The 5,522-nt window shown below is 37.8% G+C and overlaps 1 long non-coding RNA gene across 1 annotated transcript; it reads right to left on the bottom strand.

The window, feature by feature from the left end:
* Positions 1–1,265: 1,265 nt before the first annotated feature.
* LOC121917888 lies at positions 1,266–4,660 on the bottom strand. The gene is made up of 3 exons (XR_006101122.1): positions 2,672–4,660; positions 2,209–2,332; positions 1,266–1,435 (listed from the first exon to the last, which is right to left on the bottom strand). It is a non-coding gene; the product is annotated as an uncharacterized LOC121917888 (long non-coding RNA).
* Between the last annotated feature and the right edge of the window lie 862 nt (positions 4,661–5,522).

Here is a 5,522-nt window from a genome sequence, read left to right as displayed (position 1 = left end):
CCGGAGACTTAAATTCATTTAGATTAACAAGGTGTTCCTCTACTATCTCTTTACTTATTCTGTGCTGAAATTCCCCTAATCTGCCCTCTGCTCCATTATCCTCAGGTTGAGCACCCTTTGCCTTTTCTGAGAAGACTGAGGCAAAGAAGGTGTTGAGTAATTCTGCCTTTTCTCTGTCTTCTGTTAGCATTTTGCCATCTTCTCCACGCAGTGGCCCTACAACAAATGAATCTAACATGTGATCAATATTCTTGAAGTTTTAAAAGCAAAGCTAATGAAGGCATTCCAAATTATTGAAGTAGCAAACTTTCACATATTAAATGGGTCATACTTTTGAACACACATGAATAGGATTGTGCTCTAATTTTAGGATGCCCAGATAATTGTCCATGAGATCTGTTTATCGCACTTCTAACGTACTTGTATATGTTTAGTTGTAATTGTTAAGGAAAATGCAACATGGGACATACAGTAGTAGAAATAAAACATGTATGTGAAAGTCACAATGACTAAGCAATAGCAATTAAGAAGCTACATAGGTGAAAAAGCTAATGTAATTTAGAAGTCTTGAATGTCAAGGACAGAATTATAGAATGTACAATTGGAAACACCTGAGATTCATTAAGTGTACAAGGTAAAATGATGAAATTCTTTAAGTTATGGGTTGAACTATGTGAACCAATGAAAATGAATGTACACACCCACTGGGTGGAAACTGACTAAGTGGGTGGTGATTAACAATGGCTATAATAATTGCTATGTTTGCCAATGTATTTTGTGGGTAGTTGTGGATAGTTGGAGTGTTTTGGAGATATTGGAGATTGTAGAGATTGTGAGGGCATTAGTATTTGTATATAGTAGAATAAAGTAGATCTTTTATATAAGACTACTGAGTTGTCTGGTTTCTTGAGTGAAGATACAAGAGCCAGCAGAATCCTGGAGACGTTTGGAGACATCTCAGGAAGAAGAGTGAGAAGGCTTGGAAAGTTTTGTCAGGGTCTTCAGCCTATTCTCTGAAACTTTGCTGCTTTGGAGAAAAGCATTAATCACTGATCAAAGCTGGTCAGCACCGCTGCATAACAAGGTGGTGAGTTAGAGCCAGAGGTGAAGAGCTACAACTCCCATCATCCCTGACAGTAATAACCTGTTTATGTATTTTCTTTGATTGCTATAGTATAAACATTATATCAATGTGAATAATTAATTTAATATATATTTATTGATTTGATTACCAAAGAGAACTAAAAAAAGAATAAAATGCGCAAAACATTTTGGATTCCTCCTTTTTCAGATGCTAAAGTTGAGAAACTGATTTGCATCCAAGTTTGCAGTCTGGAACTCTGCTTTCACCATAGTTTGGTGGAGGATGGCATTGTCCTCTGGGTTGAGGGTTAGGGTATTAAGTGTATGAATCCAGAAATTTTGTCCAAAATTCCTGCAGGAACCAAATAGGGACAAATCAGAGTTGCTGTGATGTTTTGAGTTGAAATTCTTGGTTCCCATTTGCTCCACTTTCTAGGTCAGGATTGCCGATTTGTGATTCTTGAAGCATGTATGCAGGTTTGTGGTTGTTTTGCCCATGTATCACAGATGACAGTTTGTATGTGTGCATTTGATTACAGAGATAAGATTGCAGGACTGCTAGGCAATACATTGTTTACTGTAGTAGGTTAATTTAAAGAAGTAAATATAATTATGATTACACATTTTGGCATAAAATTGGTGACCATTTCATTCGACAAAAAATATGCTTTTTTAAAAAATAGTGCAACAGGCTTGATTAATATTTCTTAATATTTCTACACTGGAATATTATTTTACACACAAAAATAGTCTTCTGTGCAGAACATGCTTTTTTCTATGTAAACCAAGAACATGTGAATTTTGCGCTGATTATGTTCCAAATTGCAAATAGCCTTCGAAAACTAAGTCATAGAAAACTTAAGTCGCAGAATCTCAGGACAATTATATGGGAAAATAAGCAGACTCTTTGGTAATTCTGTAGGCTTTTATATTATATTATATGCAGTCATAGATATACAAACATATATATTCCCCTTTGGAGGAATATTACTCTATATAGTATGTTCTATAGTTTATACTCCATGTTCAATAGGTCTATTCCCAGGATTTAAAACTGGCAGGGAAAAGAACAAAAAACTGGAAAGCATGTATTCACAGTAGAAGAGTAAAAGAAAACAAGCTCACACATGCTGTTGATGGTCCAAAAACTTTATTATCTTAAAATGTTTCAGCCAATGTGTTTCAGCCTGGTCACCAAATGGCCTTCTTCAGGGGCTCTGACCAGAAATTTCTGGAGTTGCAGCTTGCACTGTCAACAAAATGGACACTCTGAGAATTAGAAGGAAGCTGGGAACCACAGGACCATTGGCCTGTAACATTATGATAGAATTTTAATCGTTTATAAAGTTCCCTCCAGTCCCCTCCAACCTTTAGGAGAATCAACTAATGAACCGACAAAACCAATTAATTAATTAATTAATTAATTAAAACTGATATTCTCCGGTTTATTAACCCTCAGCCAATAAGCTATGAAAAATCAGAACAAAGTGAAACCCCCAGCTCATAATGTGAAAAAGTAAAGGTAAAGTAGGAGGTAGAAGTGAAGCTGTAATGAAAATTTCTGCCTTAATGCATAAAAATGACTTACCACAGCATGGGGGAATTCCTTTGTCAACTAATAATGTCTGTCTTTAGGGCAGATGAATTCATTATTCTCAAGATGATATGAAACAAAGAAAAGGAATAAAGTAAATTGGGGGAAAACGTGCATGTTCTATAATGGGAAAACATTGAGATATGGGAACTGCTCTTTCTCTTCTAGTGCTTTTGTCAGGTTACAGACTGCCCGTTTGGGGCGGCCTGTAAGCGGCCCTTTCCCCGCCAGATCGGGGCCCAGCTGCCACAAGGGCAGCCTCCGAATCCCTGCTCAGCCAAGGAAACTCACTGGGCGACTTTGGGCAGATCTCACTCTCTCAGCCTCAGAGGAAGGCAAAGACAACCCACTCTGAACAAATCTTGCCATGAAAACCCTGTGATAGGTTTGCCTTAGGGTTGTCATAAGTCAGAAATGACTTTAAGGCATACACAACAATAATAATATTTCTTACTGGATAATGTGTAGCATAGGATTAATTTCTACTGACTGGTGGCAGACTTTACCAAGGTGTTGTGCTGGACTATAACTTCTTTCATTCCCAGCAGGCCTGATCATGTTGGCTGCAGATGCTTGGACTGCAATAGGCTGTGAAAGGCTGATCTAATGAATATCACAAGGCAAAAAGAAACAATCTGATAAATATCACAGGGGGAAAAGAAACAGCATTTTTCTTTCCTTCCTTTCGTGGAAAAATATAGGCTAAGTTTTACTATTTTTATCCTCTGTGAGAGTGATAATGGCTTGATTTTACGGGAATAGGAAAATAGAATATTACAGTTTTTCTTTGTTAGTAAATATTATGGATACAAATTGCTGTTTCTCTCATTTTCTTGTGCAAGGATGAGAAACTGCAGAATGTTTCTCCTCCCCTGCAGATCAGGGATTTTTTTCCATGACAGTTATAAGAATATGATTCAATATAAACTTAAATGATTCCATCCCATGGAATCCTGGGGTTTTGTAGTTTAAGAAGGGATACTTAGAAGTCTCAGCCAGAGAACTCTGGAGCCTTTTCAAATTCCAGAATTCCACGAAGTGGAATCATCTCTCTCTCTCTCTCTAACACACACACACACACACACACACACACACACCAATAGTATAACTGTGCAGAAAAAGGTGAGATATTTTTGTCAATTTTAAGATATTGTTATTTCCATGGACAATTTTTGCTGTAAATGACACCTGTTGTTTACCTGAACTGCAGTAGTTGCTGCTCTAGTGTACAAACTGTTAAAGTAAATACGACTGGAAAGATTGTTTGCATTTTTTTAAAAAAAGAAAAGAACTTTCAATAATAGTTTCCTCCCTCTCCTGCCAACTATATTTCATGATTCAAGGTACAAACAGTAACCAGAAAAAAAACAACAGGTAACAACAGACAATATTCAACTATATTTGCTCAGAAAACTTCCAGAACAACATATGTTTTGAAGAGGGGCATAATCAGATCTGTTATAAACAGATAACATGTGGCCTCAAAAGTATCTTCGAGCTCATCCAGATTAGTCAAATATATTGGGATATCACAGTTTTTACTCATGTAATTACCACTTCTCTTTCTGGGATCCTGACAGCATATTGGTAATTTCAGGAAGTTGCAGGCTTTGTCTCCTTCTTACTTATTTATTGAATTTAAGTCCCATTTCCCCCCCTAGTCTGGGTCTACATGAGCCAGAATACTCCAGGAGTAGCTGGTGGCACAGAAGGATGTGTTGTAAACAGTCGTCCTGTATCAAAACAGAGGATGCCAGATCTTCCAGGAAGTTCTGGAGCAAAAGGTGAGGTGTTTTTTTTAGAAAATGGATGTTATACATCACATTCTGTGTTGAACTGGCCGGGCAACATCCAGCCTCATTGCCATGGGAGGAACATTTTATTTGACTCATGCAGACAGAGTCCTAGGATGGGATCCACAGTGGTTTACAATAAATAAAAATGAGATCAAATTAAGATCTTATTTTATAGAATTTTTTTAAAAAAAGAATTAAACAATAGTATTTTTTTTAAAAAAATGCTTGAAAACAGTTAAAAGCATATTGAAAAACATAATGACTATTAAAAGATAAGAAATACAACACACCACTTCATGCATGCTACATAAATTCAGTCTCAAAGCCCTGTCTGAATAAAAAGGTCTTTACCTGCTGGCAGAAAGTGAGTAAGAAGGGGGGGCAACTAGACATTCTATGGAAGAGAGTTATAATGCCTGGGAGCAGCCACAAAAAAGGGTCTTACTCTTGTGTCTTCACCAAATGTGCCTGTGCAGGTAGCGGGACTGAGAGAAAACAGCCTCTGTTTAAAAACCTCCAAAGAAGTAGATTCCACCACACTCCGGAGGAGTGTGTGCTACTGTCAAACAGCTCTTCTGTCAGTAATTTCTTCCTAATGTTGAGGTGGAATCACCTTTCTTGTAGCTTGACTCTATTGTTCTGTGTCAGAGAAGATTTTCAGACTACTGCTTACCATGGGGTAAGTGCTGGTAAGATGGCTCTAAAATGTTTAAGGGAGCGCCAGTGTCTGAAAGCCTGATGCACTTCCTAAATGTCAGGAAATTGTCGACTTGCCTCCAGCATCCCTGAATCGTTCGGGGAGCAGCAATTTCCTATTAATGTGAAGTTTCTGTTCATAGGAAATTGCTGCTCCCTGAATGATTCAGCAACGCTGGAGGGGAGCCAACGGTTCCCTGACGTTTAGGAAGTGCATCAGGCTTTCACATGCATGTCCCTAAACATTTTAGTGCTGTTTTACCAGCTCTTAAGCGGTGGTTTGAAAATCTTCTTAGATAGTAAGGACTATTCGACAATGGAACAAACTCCCTCAGAGTGTAGTGGAGTCTCCT

The sequence above is a fragment of the Sceloporus undulatus genome, unplaced genomic scaffold (genome assembly GCF_019175285.1).
Source record: "Sceloporus undulatus isolate JIND9_A2432 ecotype Alabama unplaced genomic scaffold, SceUnd_v1.1 scaffold_1419, whole genome shotgun sequence".
In the NCBI taxonomy this organism is placed as follows: domain Eukaryota; kingdom Metazoa; phylum Chordata; class Lepidosauria; order Squamata; family Phrynosomatidae; genus Sceloporus; species Sceloporus undulatus.
Note: the sequence above shows the minus strand (reverse complement) of the source record. Positions and strands in the feature narration are given on the sequence as shown.